Source organism: Macaca thibetana, chromosome 2 (assembly GCF_024542745.1).
Source record: "Macaca thibetana thibetana isolate TM-01 chromosome 2, ASM2454274v1, whole genome shotgun sequence".
Taxonomy (NCBI): domain Eukaryota; kingdom Metazoa; phylum Chordata; class Mammalia; order Primates; family Cercopithecidae; genus Macaca; species Macaca thibetana.
In genome coordinates this window covers 52,576,867-52,595,319 of record NC_065579.1, presented here as the reverse complement: position 1 = coordinate 52,595,319, position 18,453 = coordinate 52,576,867, and the positions used below count along the sequence as shown (strand labels likewise).

The following is an 18,453-nucleotide window of genomic DNA, read 5'->3' as shown; positions in this document are numbered from 1 at the left end:
CTCCCACCCCCGGGTTCATATCTTAAAATGATTAGGGCAGAAAAGGGTGGAGGAGTTGGAATAGACTCTACTTCCTGTCTCTCTGATTTTACCATTAGATTAACAAGGCATAAGGCCTTTATCTCTATAACTGGATGATTTATAGGTTTATATATATTACACACACAGACACATACACACACACACAGAGAGAGAGACAGACAGACAGAGAGAGATATTCAGCTTAAGATGTCAGTATAGATCCTTCTGCAATTCATGAGCATGATGATGGGGTATCACATTCATGTGTGAGATGTGCCTCCCTCAAACCTTCTTCCTACAGGTTGGCACTTTGCCCACCTGACATGAAAAAAAGAAAGCCAATGTAGAAGGAGAGGTAATGCAAGACTAAGACTCACTTGTTCTGTAAACAACTGAAGGCAAGCCAGTCTTTGAGAGGATGGAAGCCTGCAGGTGCTAGCCAAAAGAGAAGGGTGGAGAGGACAGGTAAACTTTCCCTACCTCACAATTTTGTTTTTACTCATTATATGCCCAATAGAAGCTGTGTGTAATACAAGTGAAAAATGAATGACTTTCTACCAAATGGCACTCTTCATGGCTGCAAACGTGACCCTAAACTACAGCAGTCTATAATGTGGCAGACTCAAGAGGGACACGAAGTCAATACTGCCCCATGGTTTCCCCTGGAAACACCAATGCCATGCATGAAGGGCTTTGTGGCTGCTAACCCAGGGAATATTGCTTGCGAACTTTAGAAACAGGAGCCGTGCCAGCTCTCAGGGAAGCTCAGATGAAAAGTCTACCTAGAGTACAGCAGACTGGCTGACCTTTCAAAGGCTCTTTTATCCTCGGGAGTCTGTGGTTTTGATGTAGTGTTGAGTATTTTTTAACTTTCTCTCAAGAAGTGTCAGTAAGTAGATGAAAAATAAAGTCTGCTTCCGCACGAATGCACTAATTCCCCCATGCCTTTTTAAAGACTGTTTAAAATAGAGAAATTTTATAGTCGCATAATGAGTAATAATCCAAACATGATGAGAAATTTAATTTGTCTGCTTTGCAGATCTAAGAGTTCAAAATTGCTATGAAGACATATTTTGGGGGGATACTATTTTATAAACATGGGAGACAAGTCATTGTTGTTCTGCACATAGTAGGAAGACAGCACTTTTTTGAGTGAGGTTTTTTGTGTGTTTTTTGTTTTTTTTTTTTTTTAGATGGAATCTTGCTTTGTCGCCCAGGCTCCAGGCTGGAGTGCAGTGGCGTGATCTTGGCTCACTGAAACCTCTGCTTCTCATGTTCAAGCAATTCTCCTGCCTCAGCTTCCCATGTAGCTGGGACTACAGGTGCTGGCCACCACACACCGCTAGTTTTTGTAGTTTTAGTAGAGATGGGGTTTCACCATGTTGGTCACGCTGGTCTCAAACTCCTGACCTCAGGTGATCTGCCTGCCTCAGCCCCCCAAAGTGCTGGGATTACTGGCATGAGCCACCATGCCCAGCTTTTTGAGTGAGTTTTTAAGAAAGTTTTTCACATCTTCATGTTAATTATTTTAGAGGAAATAAAGTCATTGGATAATGATGCTAACTTTTAAAAATAGCTAATATTTATTAAATGCAGTCTATCTCAGTTATCTATTGCTATGTAACAGGCCACAAAATTTAGTTGCTTAAGACAATATTTTATTATTTCTTAGGGTTTTATGGATTGATTGGGCTCAGCTGGAAGGTTCTTCTACTCCACATGGTGTCTCCTAAGACTAGAATGTACAAGATAGCTGTCTAATACCTCAGTTGGCCTGGATAAAAGAGCTTGGGTTTGACTGGGCATTTCTATCTTTCTCTCTCCAGGTGGTCTCTCCAATAGGACAAACTAATAACTCTATGTGGTGGTTCAGGGCTCTAAGAGCAAATGTCCAAGGAGGATAAATCCCTATTTGCAAGCACTTATTAAGACTCTGCTTCCATACCATTTGCTAGAATCTCAATGGTCAAAGCAAGCTACTCAGCCAAGTCCAGAGTCAATGGGAGAGGGAACTACATAAAGACTTAAATACTGGAAGGCATGGCTCATTGGGGTCATGTCACCAGTGTAACAGGCAACCACACAAATTATACACCACATCTTGGATTGGGCACTTTACATCCATTTATCTTCTTTAAAAATCAAAACAATCCTATGAAGTGGATACTATTTACAATTTTCATTCTAAATAGATACAGAGAGGTTAGGTTACTTGAACAAAGTCACACTAGTATATCAGGGGAAACAGCCCCCAATATTTCAATGTAGTTTCTTTTCTATTTTCCCTAATTGTTGACTGGTCTGAGAAATAAAGGGAAAGAGTACAAAAGAGAGAAATTTTAAAGCTGGGTGTCCGGGGGATACATCACATGTCCGCAATGCCCCCGAGCCATAAAACGGGCAAGTTTTTATTAGCAATTTTCAAAGGGGAGGGAGTGTACGAGTAGGATGTGGGTCACAGAGATCGCATGCTTCAAGGGCAACAAAAGATCACAAGGCAGAAGGTCAGGGCAAGATCACAAGGTCAGGGCAAAACTAGAATTACTAACGAAGTTCCATGTCCTGCTGTGCATGCATTGTCACTACTAAACATCTTAACAGGGTTCAAGAGCAGAGAACCGGTCTGACTAGAATTCACCAGGCTGGAATTTCCTAATCCTAGCAAGCCTAGAGGCACTGCAGGAAGCCAGGGCATGTTTCATCCCTTATCTGCAAATGCATAAGGCAGACACCCCCAGAGAGGCAATTTTAGAGGCCCTCCCTGGGAATGCATTCTTTTCCCAGGGCTGTTAATTATTAATATTCCTTACTGGGGAAAGACTTCAGCAATATTTCTCTTACCCGATTTTGGCAATAAGAGAAATATGGCTCTGTCCTGCCTGGCTGCCAGGCAGTCAGACCTAATGGTTATCTCCCTTGTTCCCTGAACATCGCTGTTATCCTGTTCTTTTTTCAAGGTGCCCAGATTTCATATTGTTCAAACACACATGCTTTATGAACAATTTGTGCAGTTAATGCAATCATCACGGGTCCTGAAGCGACATACATCCTCCACTTACAAAGATGACAGGATTAAGAGATTAAAGTAAAGACAGGCATAGGAAATTATAGGAGTACTGACTGGGAAGTGATAAATGTCCATGAAATCTTCACAATTTATGTTCTTCTGTCACAGCTTCAGCAGGTTCCTCCATTCAGGGTCCCTGACTTCCCGCAACACTAGCAAAAAGGGGCAGAGCTGGGATTAAATCCAAGCCATCTAATCGCATAGCCTGAACTCACAAATCTGAAGACACAAGTGCAAGAATAGGAAATTATTAAGTTCTAGAAGTAAATGATATTCCAGAAATACTGAGGTAATAATTGGTTTCAGAATTTATACATTCTATAACAATTATAATATTTTTGTCCTGCTCTTTTGAAGAGAGGGCTAAAAGCATTGTGAATCACAGAGGCAAGAGTGGTAGCTTGACCTGGGTGACAATTGTACTTCTCCTTATTCATTGAGTCACTCAATGTCTTAATTTCCTCAACTATAAAATGAGAATAGTAATAATATCTAACTTGCAAGTCTGTGATAAGGTTAAGTTAGATAATATAGTGAGCATAAAGTACCTAAAATATTATTGATGCATAGAAGATGCTCATAGCCATGTGTGAGGGTGCCTGGTAGATGGAGCTGAGCATGGTAGGACACGTGGGAAGCCAGTCTCAGGGGATTCATGATCTCCTCCATTACTCTCTGGAGGATGATTAGGGTGTTGAGTTTAAACTACAGGATAGGCTATTACCCCTGCCCGTGGGTGGGAATCATGGGTCAGAGCAGGGTGGGAGAAATTCCTGGTTTGTGACACCTCACTCTAGGAACACTGGAAAAATAGACGCCGTGGTTCCTGGAAGACTTATAACTGCTATCACCACAGAAATAGTCTAAGTAACCCATCCCAACTCGACCAGGCTGTATTATCTGCAAATTTAATCTGGCTCTAAAAATGTTTCAGGACACTTCCCAAATTTGGCATGTACTAACTCAGTAAGGATCAATTATCTAGCTCTCATTACCTGCCAGCAGAAAAACTGCTTTGATGTTAGTGAAGATGTGGGAAAGGGAGGAAAGAAAAAGCAATTTGTCATGGATAACTTTCCAAACCTTAGTTTCCATTGTCTAGTTATGCCAGCTGCTGTCTGCTGGTTTTGAGGCAATTTATAGCTGGAAGAAACGGGACTCCACATTTCTTCGTTTGGGGTCTGAATGATGGCTTTTTCCATGATATTGTAGTCACAGTTCTATACATGAGTTATGGCAGCCACAATACTATGGGTAAAAGGATAAATCCCTCACAGCCACAATACTATGGGTAAAAGGATAAATCCCTCACTGCCTTCCCTTATCTCCAAAGCAGTCGGGAGTGGGGAGGAGGCCATTTACCCCAAAGCAATAAAATGAGGGTGGGAGACGTGCCTGTGTCAGAAACGGCAGCTGGAAGCATGCTTTGCTGAAATGCTCTCAGATGCAAATGCGTTATTACACAAATCTCTCTTCCCCAGTTGCAGAAGGACAAACTGAGAGAGGATGATAGAGGAGAAACCCTCGATCTTCAGGGCAAGCCCTTTTAAGACCTGCTCATTCCACGTATGTCCCTGGTAGCATATTGCCCAAACGTCACTCTCCAAGGACTCAAGGAAACTTTTCCCAAAGCTTTGTTTTGGGGTTTGTTTGGTTTTGTTTGTTTGTTTGTTTGTTTGTTTGTTTTTGGGGACGGAGTCTGGCTCTGTCGCCCGGGCTGGAGTGCAGTGGCCGGATCTCAGCTCACTGCAAGCTCCGCCCCCCGGGTTTACGCCATTCTCCTGCCTCAGCCTCCCGAGTAGCTGGGACTACAGGCGCCCGCCGCCTCGCCCGGCTAGTTTTTTGTATTTTTTAGTAGAGACCGGGTTTCACCGTGTTCGCCAGGATGGTCTCGATCTCCTGACCTCGTGATCCGCCCGTCTCGGCCTCCCAAAGTGCTGGGATGACAGGCTTGAGCCACCGCGCCCGGCCTGTTTTGGGGGTTTTTAAAGGTAGTTTTCCATAATTCATTAAATGTGTTCTTTCTCACGATCTCACATGCTTGAGTAATTCCTGAGTGCAGCACCTCAATACTGTGGTACAGTTTCTGTTTCATTAGCTGTGTAAACTCACATAAGTTTCTCTACCTCTTTAATCTCAGTTTCATCATCTGTAAAATGGACATAATGACCCCTATGTCACAGTGTTATTGTGGGAGTGAAATGAAGTCATTTGCACCCTCTTTCCTCTCAACTTTCTCCTGGACTTTATCAATTCTGCATCCCACATGTCTCTAGGATGGATTCCTTTTTCTCCATTGTCCTGCTGACACATCATCTTTCACCTGGACCCTAGCAGGACCCTCCATCCCCCTGCCACAGATGCCAGAGGGATTTTTCAGAATGCACACTGACTCTCCTCCACCCAAAGTTCTTTGCTCACCCTCATTGGCCCTAGGCTAAGGTCCAAACGGGAGCAGAACACCCATGGCTTGGTGACCCCACCCTAAGGATCCCCCCACCGCCGGCTTAGGCCTCCATCCACCTCACTCTCCATATACAGTTTCCCACGTCACATAGCAAACGACAGCATTTGCTTTTCCACCAAACTCTCTGTCTCTCTTTGTCGCTCTCTTTTTCAAGTCTATTGGGTCTTTACACAAGTTACTTTCTCTGCACAGGGGGCTCTAGTTCCTTTTTTCCACCCAGAACATTCCCATGCACTCTTCAATACTCGGCACAAGAATCATCTTGTCCACAAAGTTTCCTTCTCCATCTCCCAGGAAGACGTGGGCTCCCCTTTCTTTGCACAACACCTCCTGCCTCCATGCGGGCACTTTTCATTTCATTGTGTTACAGTCTACCCCACCTTGCTGTCCGCTGCAGCAACTGTCTTTGTTGCCTCAGGGTACTGCACAGGTCTGCAGAGAAGAATGACTCAAAATATGTTGGCCTAGGGCCGGGCGCGGTGGCTCACGCCTGTAATCCCAGCACTTTGGGAGGCCGAGGCGGGTGGATCACGAGGTCAGGAGATCGAGACCATCCTGGCTAACACGGTGAAACCCCGTCTCTACTACAAAATACAAAACATTTGCCGGGCGCAGTGGCGGGCGCCTGTAGTCCCAGCTACTCTGGAGGCTGAGGCAGGAGAATGGCGTGAACCCGGGAGGCGGAGCTTGCAGTGAGCGGAGATCGCGCCACTGCACTCCAGAATGGGCGACAGAGCCAGACTCCGTCTCAAAAAAAAAAAAAAAAAAAAAAAAAAAAAAAAAAAAAAATGTTGGCCTAAAGGAACTAATAAATGCAAAATATCCTTCCTTTTAAATGATGACTTTCTTATCTCCCTCCCTCCTGTCTCAAGAAGTCAAACTCACTTTCAGGAACAATGACAAACTGCATGGATCTAGCTGAGCTCAAAGCAGACAAGACAGGGAGGAGTCATTATTTTCAGCACAAGCAAAATAATAGGGGGACTCAAAATGATAAGAAATACAATGCTTAATTCTCATAACATTTATTTTGTCAATGACACTCCATCTAGTTCAAGAAAGCATCTGGGGGTAGTTCATAAATATTAAAGCATCTTTAAAACATGACGAGTTAAAGAAATAAAACCCAGAACAAAAATATTTTAAAGGGAGTAAAGAATGAGATGCCTCAGTCTCCTGGAATATTAGTGGTCTGTAAGAGTGGGGCTGGGGAGGAGGAAGGAATGTGCCCCTGACTGCTCTGGTAGATTCTTTAGAAGTGAGAGCATCCACGAGTGGTATGGCCTTTGAGGGGGGGACAAAAGCTACTTATGAGATGGCAGAATTGAGAATCCAAAAGATGGTTACAACTGTGTGGTCACACGTGCAGTGGACAAAGCTGAGATTTTTGGTTTAAGTTTTTGTATGGAAATTGTATTTTAGGCACATCTTTGTCCTTGAAAGACTTTTAGCAGCCTAGGGTTATTTCTGAACAAACACATTCCCTTGTATTCTTTTCGTGGTTTAAAAATTTGTCTCTTAATTATATTGAAAATACAATAAAAAGGGAATCCAAGCAGTACTTCTTTCCTTTGATTAGACAATTCCTAGGACTTCTAGTCCTGGGAAGAGATGAGGCACTTGGAGGCTTGGGAGCCAGCTCTGTGAGCGGCTCTGACGCAGCAGCATGGTACAGTGAGGACGTCTCTGGGGTCATGCACCCTCTTTCCTACTTGTGCCTCTGCAATGGTGTTATCAGGGCTTCAATCTCAGCATTTCAAGGAAAAAAGAAAATTATTTGAATGGACAGCTTTACAATTTATGCAGAAAAGAAATTGGAAGCTGAAGGATGACGTCGAAAACTACCACAAGAGCAATAGACTCCACTCTGTAATAAAATGAAACAAAATACTGATGTATGCAAAAGCACAGATGAACCTCAAAAGCATCAGGCTAAGTGAAAGAAGGCAGCCACGAGAGATTACACACTGCATGACTCTGTTTATATGATATTCTGGGAAAGGTAAAGCTATAGAGACAGAAATCAGATCAGGGATGGGGATGAGGGGAGGGATTTTCTGGAAAGGGATGCAAAGGAATTCAGTGGGTGATGGAGCTGTTCTGCATCTTGATTGTGGCATTATTACAAGACTGTTACTACAATTTTATTGTATTGAATTTTACTGAATGAAAATCATACCGCAATAAACCTCGCTTACATACATACACTCAGGACAGTCCTGCTGGAGATTATTGGAATCAGGGTCTGTGGAGGTGTCTGGGAAATGGCCACTTGGATTTTGCCTGTGTTATCCATTAAAACTCTGTGGCAGATTTTGTCTGGAAAAAGAGTTCTGCTGCTAAAAACACTTGGAAACCACAGGATAAGATGAATGCCAGTGAGGGGCAGCCGAGGTTTCTTAAGAGAGCAATGCCTGTCTTCATTGTTGTTGTTGTTTTTATATGTATCTTACTAGGAGACAGAAACCAGAAGAGGAATAAAAAAAGACTATGTGTAATTACTTGCCCTGAGTAACCCCACAAGTGTTTTCTTTCCTTACAATTTAGTCTTAATAAGGACTCTGCACTCTCTAAATTTAGGACCAATGGTATGGAAGCCTTCTATTTTTGCCAGCTTGGAAGAGTCACCTAAACGATGCCCCTCAGAGAAAAGAGGTGCAAGTCAGCGACGCCTTTGTTAACCCTAGACAAGCCCCTGATGGGCTTTCCTGGCCCCCAAACAGCAACCATAGTACAGCAATAAGAGGACTTTGGAAAGTTTTGCAAGCTGGGAAGCTTGCTGAATAAATCATCTCCGAAGCTGCAGTTTGTCCCCAGGAACCAGACTGCTCTCCTGAATTCAGGACTGTGTAATGCTTCCATCTGAATGCCCTTCAGTGGAGCCAGCCTCACCCTTTCACCACTGCCCACCCCCCGGCTCATTATTGGTTTTCGCCTGAATTCCTCACAGGTTCCTGACTGAGCCCTGAAGGCGTTAAAGTTTATGGAAAGAGTTACAGTTTACTAACAAATATTTGGACTAAGGGTATTGATTGGAAGATGTGAAATTCTTTCTTTCCAGCTTCTGTAATTCATGTCAAATGTTCAGATCGTTGTGTGCTCCATTGTCCTCAGAAGTCCAGACCTGCCATGTCCCCCATCCGCACCTGGACTCTCACCCCATGATAAGAGCTTCTCTCTGTTGCTAGTTCCTGGATGCTTCACCACCCTTTATTAGTTTCCTAATCCTGCCCACATTTAAGTAAATAATCCTCTCATTGCATTGTCTTCAGTTAAACCCTTTGATTGTATCATCTAATTTCTGTTAGGATAGTGACCATCACAACTCCCTACCCAAATCCTACAGTAAGTTCTCCGAGTCCTAATGATCAAATCCAAACTCCTTTATGCCCTTCCTCCCTGACCTCATCTCCTGCCACTCTCCCACTGTCCAGTAGGTTCCATTCTGTTCCAACTTTTTCCCGTCCGGGGCAGTTTGCATCAGTGTTCCCCACTCTAGATTGTTCTCTATATGCTGGTGTGGCTGTCTCATTCTCACTGTCATCGTGCCAGGTCAGATGTCACCTCTTCAGAAAGGCCTTTTCTGGATACTTAACATAAAGTAGCCCTCCTCCCTAGACCCTCTCCAGCCATTCCACTACTCTAGGGTACTTTTTTTTTTTTTAAAGTTTTTATCAGTATCTGAAATTACATAGACTGTATTTGCAAACACATTTGTTGTCTTTGTTCCACACTAACCTAAGCTCCAAGGAGGCTAGGGCTTTATCTTATTTACCTCTGTATGGTCAGAGTTACTGCAAAAAGAGTTTATGGCACTCTCAAACTGAGTCAAAGGAGTTTAATAAAGGAATCATTTAGAAAGATGAGGGCAACCGCAGATAGGGCAATACTCTGGGGCTAATAACATCAGGGTCATCAGAGTGTTTGCCTGAACTCTGAGAGGACTGTCTGGTGGGCAACAGCTGCTGGTAACAAACCCATAGCAAACTGGCAGGGAGGTAGGTTCACTGGTCACTCTCTTCCTTCTCATCGTCCAACCTCTTGCCACAGGTCCCCATTATCCAACAGGAAGTTGGAGTGCAAAAGACTCGATGCAGCCCATACCAGTCGGCCTGCTGGGACACAGGGTAAACGGCTGAACGCCTCTCAAGGACCACAGCATCATCTTCACTAGGCTCAAGACAAAGCTCAGCACCAGGCCCACCATAGTTTCTAGCCTCAGGGGCACCATTCACCCAGATTTGTGCAAAATGGTGGCTGTGCCTGGCAGTAGGATATCAGAGAAGGAGACATAGAATGAATCCATGAGTTTCATGGGTTTGGCCCTGGTTTCTAGCTACTGGTTGGGGGGACATTCACTCCCTCCCTAACACAGGGCAATCAGGACAAATGAAGGTTCCCTCCCCAGTGGGCTTCCTGAAAGAGTTCCCAAGACCTCAGCCATTGCCCTGTAAGACAGAGAGAGAGAATTCCTATGACTGGTAGACTCATACATTCTGTGCTAAGGACATTTCTGAAGTTGAAGAACAATCTCTATTTATGTGCAGCATGGAAACCAGAGCTTGTTTTGCATTGTGTTTGGAGGCAGAGAGGAATCAGGTAGCAGGCTGGCAACTCTTCTGATTTTTTCATGGGCTACAGAGCTCTCCAGGCTTTGTGGGGGTAGGAACAAAATCATCCATCTATAGGATTAGTGGCTGAATGCGGAAGAAGCCAAGTCATTACACACTATGCCATCAACTTTTAGCAAGGTGTAGAGTTACCATGGCGACATGTATGGGGTAGGTATATCTAAGTGGATTATTAATCATAAATCCCCCTTGAGTGCCTACTAGGTATGGGAATGGTGAGAATTCACAGCAATGTGAAGACAGATGTCTTCCCTTTAATAATAAGCAATGAGAGGAGCTATAGATGCATGATTGAGAGGCAATTACAAGGGGACATGTTACAATACTAAGAGTGAAGTGGAAGCCACTTGTCAGAAGAGTTTGAACATAAGGCTAGAGAATAATATGATGTGATGAAAATTGCTGCCAGAACAATCTTCCTCACTTCCTCAGTATAGGACAGGTTGAAAGAGGAGGTGGCCTGGGATGGCTGTGAAAATGAAGAAGCTGGAACAGACGGGACAGACTGCTAGAATGTACAGCCCAGTCATCCTGAGTATGCCTGATGGCTAGGCTGTGTCATCCCATAAATACAACTGAGCTATAAACAGCTGTGAGCTCTCTGTGGCTGTGTTTACCTAGTAAATTTAATTTCTCAACACATCTTTATATTTGATCCAGCCTATGCTATTTGGATGAAATAATGTCATTGCTTTCAATTACTTTGCATTACTTTTGTTACAAAAGGAAAATGAATCCCCAGCACGTGTTAATTTCTGGTACGAATTCTGGTTCCTTGTAGAGGAAGCTGCTGCATACTTGTTGAGTGATGACACACTGATCAATAAAAAAAATAATAATAAAACCAGTGAGTACATGTCCTCTGGGGGCCTTTTAACTTCAAGCCTATAATGCAGAAACTTGTTCTTTCTTACCATAAACCACTGAGGCACCAGTTGACAGCAGACTAAGAAGTTTACCTTCTATGTGAAATTTGCATTTGAAAGGAGGATCTTTCTTTATTCAACATTTATGGAGCCTTTACCAAGTGCCAGGCTCTGTGTTAGCTATCAAGGATATAAAGATGGCTAAGATGTGGCAGAACCCCCTCAAATAACTCACCCCCCTAAGGGGGGCAGATAGAGCAATGCTTGACAGCGAGAATTACAGGGTTTAGGAGGCCCTAACAGGAGAAGCTGCTGACCTAGACTGGGGTTAGGGTTGGTCAGGGAAAGGGTTGTGGGTGTCTCCCACTTGCCTCTCCAGGCCCACACTCCATGCTCCACACTGCCCTGTGCCCTGGGGGCTGACTGCAGGGACTGCCTCAATGGGTTCCTGTGCCTGCTGCTTCTAGTTGGATTTGGCCAATGGGGAGCTACAGCAAAGATGAGCTAGAGGAAGGAGAAGAAGGCTGAGGTGTTAATTCTCCAGAATCCCTCCTTTCAGGATCGTTGGAGATGGGCTGTATCCCCTACTGAAGGATGCAGCTCTGGTCAAGTGGCCCTTTCCTCTGACTCCTTCTCTGGGTCCTAGTAACCTTCTCTCCCCTGGTGCTTTCCAGCCTCTCAGATGGTCACAGGACTACCAGCCATTGGGTTCAGTGCCATCGCTTTTTTGTTTCCTTACACCCTGCTCTCACCTTTATAACTAGTCCCTTTAACAGGCTCCTCAGTTACCCAGTGATACTGTGCCATGCCTTTCCTGTGGAATCACAGGATGTGACCATCCTGTGGATAGTCAGAGAAGCTTTCCAGGGAGGAGTGATGCCCAAATCGAGAATGGAATAACAAGGCGTTATTTGGGTAGAAAAGTGGAAAGGGTTCAGTCAGAAGCAACAAGAAGCCAGCAGAGGGAAGAGATCATGGGGTGTTCCAGCAGCCGGGGCATGATCCTTGAACCCTCCTTCTCCTTTACCCCCAACATCCACCTGGACGCCAAGTCCTGTCCATGCTACTTCCTCACTATCATCCAAGCTGCCCACTTCTTTCCACCTCTGCCATCCTCTGGATTTCTCACCTCTCTTACTACACCAGCTTTGCAGTCATTCTCACACTCCTGCTGAAACCCCTTCACTGTTTCTTCATAAGCTTCAGGGTAAAGGTGAACTCCTTAGCACGGTCCTCACAGCCCTGCCCACTGCCCTTGGGCCCAGCCTCCTGCACTTGCTGCCACAACTCTGCCTCATCAATCCACCTCCCCCAACTTGTTCTCTAGGCTCACTCTGCTCATCCCATAGAACAAACAAGTAGCACAAGAGTAAAGAGCACAGGCTTTGAAATCAGACCAAGGATGGTGCTGCATGAGGGCAGGTGCTTTGTTTTGCTCACTTCCCTAATGTCCAGACAGTGCCTGGCACACAGCAGATGCTCAAGAAAATTTGTGCAATGAGTGAAATCCCAGTTCCACCAAATACTAACTCTATGACTGTAAACACATTAGGTCATCTCTCTACGCCTTAATTACCTTTACTATAAAATGTGGAATAATAATAGCAATTAACACAGAGATTGGTGTGATAATTACATGAGATAATACACATAAGAAGACCGCTTGGACTATAGTAAGCTCTCAATGTGTAGTGCAAACGTAAAAAGCCCTGGCCAATTGTAAGTGAAGAATTTCCTCCTAGAATTGTATTTCTTTTCCCTTCGCTTTCGAAGTACAGATGAGTACTTTATCCATCAGACACAATGCCTGGGGCCCATGGAAATATTTTATTTCTTTTAAAATTAGAAGCAAAAGGAATATAATAAAAATGAGTATGTAATAATAAACACAGCCTGGATTATATTCACTGTTATACCAATGTGGTTATAAAGCATAATATAATTTGTTTTGTTTCGATGAAAGAAAGACCCCATGAAAAGTTATAATGTGTTCCTGTTTCTTTCCATCATCCTATTCTTATTATTCCAATGGATAATATGATTTAAAGCTTTATACATTAAGCTGCTACTGTAGATCAGACACTGCCCTATAAAGAACAAAATCTAGAAAAGAGTGGGAGGGGCTCTCTGTGTTTGGGGCGCTCATCAGGCACAGTATTAGGTAATAGAGAGGCAAAGAAGGAGGGTGATAAAGAGATGCAGTAATCCAGAGAGAAGTATTGTTTCCTCAAAAAGTCGATGATGTGGGTGGCTAGGAAGTTCCCAACACATGATCCCAGCATGATGAACTCTGTGTATCAAGAGGAAGGTGACACAGCACTATGGCATCATATCATTTTTCCAAGTCGGGAGCATGAAGCTGAAAAATATTTTTTTTTTTTTTTGAGATGGAGTCTTGCTCTGTCACCCAGGCTGGAGTGCAGTGGCCGGATCTCAGCTCACTGCAAGCTCCTCCTCTCGGGTTCACGCCATTCTCCTGCCTCAGCCTCCCGAGTAGCTGGGACTACAGGCACCCGCCACTTCGCCCGGCTAGTTTTTTGTATTTTTTAGTAGAGACGGGGTTTCACCGTATTAGCCAGGATGGTCTCGATCTCCTGACCTCATGATCCGCCCGTCTCGGCCTCCCAAAGTGCTGGGATGACAGGCTTGAGCCACCGTGCCCGGCCTGAAAAATATTTTTTACTGACAAGACATGGAGAAGTTGAGTCATGGTTTTCCTTCTTGGCATTTGTAATGTATCATGTCAGAATTCATCTTGATTTTGCTGAATACCCAACAAATAAGCTCTGAAAGAAGAATAGTAGTAATGTGTAAAACGTGAAGACATCAGTAGGTTGTTACTACATGAGTACCCGATAAAATTTCAGCCATTTGGGCAAAGAGGAAAATAGAAGGAAATTATCAGAATTTTGCAATAAATGTTCTGTCAACTTGGGGATGGAGTGCCATCAAAATCTAGCTGAGTTTATCTATGGGTAATGGAATTGTGAGTTATTTTGAATTTTGTTTTATTTTATTTTTTCTTCTCTCTCTATTTTTTGTTTTTACAACCAACACCTGCAGATTTTGTCTCTAAAGGTCAACATAGTTTTTTGAACTCAGTTATAAAAAAATAATGTCACATATTGAGGAACTGAAAGCTGGCCATAAGCTAAGTTTTATCAATACAAGATTGATTAAATACATATAGTGTAGCCTTAAACAGACATTAAAAATTATTATTTAGTCAGGATTTATTGATGTAAATGACATTCACAATACAGTGTTGAATATAATGTACTAAAAGAGTACATATGACATAATCTTCTTTTTTAAAAAATTAAAAATATCTTTTTAAGGCCAAGAAAGACACACATTAAAATATCCATAGCAATTTCGAGGTGTTGGAAATAGAGGTCATTTTAACTTTTTCTTTATATCTTTCTTTCTAGTCTTCTTTACAAACAAAAATGTAAAAAACTACGTGTATGTGTTTTTTCTAAGAAACGTTTTCCCTGAACAACATTTCTCTAACTGAAATTCATGTGATTTTGAAAGAAGGAACAACAATGAAAATGCCATTGCCACAAATTCAACATCTCCAAGATGTACCGTATTTCCCAACCAACCTGCTTCTCCTTCCTGCTTGACTTATTGGGACCATCCTTGAACTCACAAACCCAGACATTTGTTTCCCAAACAAAGTTGTAGTGAGTTGCAATGACTATAAAGACCACATGGCAAAAGTGAGGTTAAATTTAGGATGGGCTGAGGGGCCATGCATTCCAGGCAGGGGGAAGAGCATGAACAATGGCATTTAAGAATATGCACATCGTCACTGAAAAACTGTGAGGAAACACAAGTGGATGAGTGGAGAGTTTGTGAAGCGTATAGTAGGAACTAAGATAAAGTGGGCCAGATTAGAGGGTCTTAAATACCAGGCTGAGGGGTCTTCAGTTTATCCAGGAAATGATGGGGCCATTGAGCTTTTGAGCAATAAAATGACTAGAGGTAATTGGAATCTTTGAAAGACTCATCTGAAGGCAGAAAGCAAAAAGATCAGTTTTACTGCTGCTGTTCATATCTGGGATGAGAAGAGCCTGGATTAAAATAATTAAAATAGCAGCAGTGGCAGAAGAAAAAGGGACAAATGAAAGACTCCCAAAGGAAATAAAATATCTACAATTTGGATTCAAGATGTCCACCTACCAGGGGTACACCTACAGGCTTGTTCCAACTCTGGGAAGAGACACTTCCTGAGCTCTCAGACATACAGCTGACACTCTATCATCCAACAGAGGGGACAACTGTGACAATGGCCATCGAGCCATCAGGCAGGTCTCACTGAGGTAGTCATTGCCCACAGCCACAAGCACATTTGTCCAGGCACAGCTCAGAACATCCCAGTGAGCAGGTATTACTGGTGTGTTTCCCCTCCTACCCAATTTAAAGATGAGGAAAATCTTGGCCAGGAACATTGAAATGACTTGTTAAAAGTCTCACAGCTATTAAGTGGCAAAGCTAGAACCAGGGAGGAAAATAAACTATTGCACACCCATGGTGGATTAGGCAATGGCTGCTCATATACTTTACTGGGACTAATCCTCACAGTAACCCTAGGTGCTGTTATTATCCCCATTTTATAGATGAGGAAACCGAGGCTTATGGAGATTAAGAATCCCTCCCAAAGTAGGCAAAGAGATTCAGGATTGGAATTCATGTCTGTGTGATTTCGAAGCCCTGTGCTGTAGTCCACTGCTATACAACAGATCACTCAAGGACAGAGGAGAAAGTGAACGACCACCAAGGGCAATGATCCAGCCCCAGTCCAAATTACTGGAGTAAATGAGCCTAGAAATTTCAATTCACTTGTCAGTATGTATAAGGATGGAGTCTGTTTTCCCGCTAATCAGCCTTGCAGTTTGGCCCAGACCTGTCTCCTAGCAGCTTTCTCTCCTCTAAGCCACATACAGGCCTGTGAACAAATACTCAGTGGTGCCTGGAGTCACAGAAGGGCTCGACTTTCTTGATTGTGACAGAGAGGAGCTCAGTGTTAGCAAACTGAAAGCAGAAATCCCAACTGCCAGAGAGATCCTTACACTTTGTACAATGCCTGTTTCCTTAAAAGCCAAGCAGTCCTAACTAACCGTCTGTTGTGACTCATTGCCAGAATGTTCTTTGGACAGACAGAGCTCAGAAGCTTCCAACAAAAAGTAAGATCGGCCCTTTGGAACAGCTTTTTCTCCCTTACAGGTGGAAACTTCCAAACAGAAAGCTTTAGGGTCAGGTTTCACTGGGACCTTAAATATAATTTCTTCACTGTGGAGAGATCAGTGGATGAAGAAAAACCAGAGGCCTGGAAAATGCCATGGAGGTTCTGCTCATCCTTTTCCTGGTTTCACTCCTTTGCTACCTTGCAGGGGAGGGACAAAAACCTAAAAACGGAGTTTGTTAGGACCCTATTGTTTAGGTTTACACTGAAGTAAGACATTTGTTCCATATCTCACCTACATTTACCTAGTTTCCTGGAAATTCCTTTCATGATCCCACAGTCTAGCCACCCCAAAAAGTAAAAACTAACCTCAGGTAAAATTTATATGAATGAAATGAATCCGGGTAGCAAAAGGTATTCTGTCCTAGCCTGTGGGGGTCTTGTATTCCTGATATACCCAGCCATGTATACACTGTCCACATTTGTCTACAATTTTCCCATAAACCTCCCAAGGAATGATCTGTAACCTCCACAAAGAAATACCATTTTCTCTACCAAAAAACCTTAGCTGGGAGTGGCGGCGGGCGCCTGTAGTCCCAGCCACTCGGGAGGCTGAGGCAGGAGAATGGCGTGAACCGGGGAGGCGGAGCTTGCAGTGAACCGAGATGGTGCCACTGCACTCCAGCCTGGGCCACAGAGCGAGACTCTGTCTCAAAAACAAAACAAAACAAAAAACAAAAAACATTTTTTCACATCATACCTCTGATTTGGCACTCATATCCACACAGACATATGGAGAGACCAGAGAACATTGAAAAAAAAATGTATGCCTTTAAGAGAACGTCGTTGCTGCTTAATATTGCTGTGCATATTCTTCTCTCTCTCCAGCTGCTTTGTCAAGTCCCTGAGGGTAGAAACCATGCCCTGTGCATCTTAGAGCCTCCACATAGAGTCTAGCTTGTGGTAGGTATTCAATGAATAGGTCAGAAGATGCAGGTCAGCTCAGAGAGCAGGTCAGGGAGACAGCCAGGAGGAAGCAATGCCAAACACAAAGGAACATCTAAAATCTGAGAATAGGCCACTTCTGCAGTGCCCATGATAATGCTGAGTTGGATCTGATTTTGCCACTGAGTTCCAGTGGTACAGGCATGAAGCCCAAAGCGGTGTCAGGTGGCGGCCACAGGGAGATGAGGCAGCAGCCGGTTGGCAACTTCTGAACTGGCCGGAGTGAAAGGGGAGATGATTCAAAGGGAATCTCAACTGTCACTCCAAGACCTGATATGCCTTGGAAACAATTCGGTGAAGCTTCAACAATTACCAGAAGTCCTCAGCCCTTTGGTTGTGGGTGGCACTGATCTATGACACAGCCTCTAAGTCCTGGCAGGCTTTGAGAGGGCAGAAAGGACACTGCCTGTGCAGAGATTTCTATATTTAAGATGGTTGTCTCAGCCTCTGATTTGGAAACAGTTTGTCGTAACTAAACCATGAGTGCTTCCCTACGGGGTTGTTTCTTTGCAGTTGACACCCTACATTGAAAAAGTCACTTTTTGTTGTTTGTTTCAAGAGGTAGCCCATCAGGATATTATCCATGTTTGTAGTAATAATATAAAACAGAAGGATTGTTTAATTTATAGTTAAGCAAAGAAGCTGGGGTCACTGATGCTGGCTTCGAAATAGAGATTATTTTGAAGAGTACATGCTTGTTGCAAAAACATGCAGCATCTTATATGATGGTTAGTGGTAAGAGAACTAGAATTTCTATAATGGAGGGGTTTAAGGTACTCATATGTTTGGAAATAGAGAAGGAGGCTGGAAGCTGCTTTTACTTGGTAACTTTCACAATATTGAGAAAATCTCAATTTTCTATACCAACGGTGGCATGAAGACTAAAGTCCCCCGAACTACACTCATCATCCCTTCTACCCCTGAGTTGTCATTGCTTTTGGCTTAATCCTGCATTTCATCATGATTTTCAATCTTTTCCCACTCCTTCCAAGGAAAGCCTTGTTTAGTTTTGGCATTTTACTCTGAAATGTTCATTTCAACCTATGATTTATGTAGCAATATGGGTTATTGTTGACTCCTCTCTTTTGAACCTACCCTCTGTGGGTTCTCCCACAGTCACAGCCTAAAACCAGGACCCCATCATCTCTCTCCCAGACTGTTGTAAAGACCTCCTGCCCTCCTTCTCATTTATCCTGCTGCTTGAT

General features: G+C 43.5%; 1 non-coding gene across 1 annotated transcript; it reads left to right on the top strand.

Annotated features, from left to right (window-relative positions):
- The first annotated feature begins 240 nt into the window (after positions 1-240).
- On the top strand, positions 241-345 carry LOC126949555 (small nucleolar RNA U13). Its single transcript, XR_007723832.1, has one exon. It is a non-coding gene; the product is annotated as a small nucleolar RNA U13 (small nucleolar RNA).
- Positions 346-18,453: the final 18,108 nt, after the last annotated feature.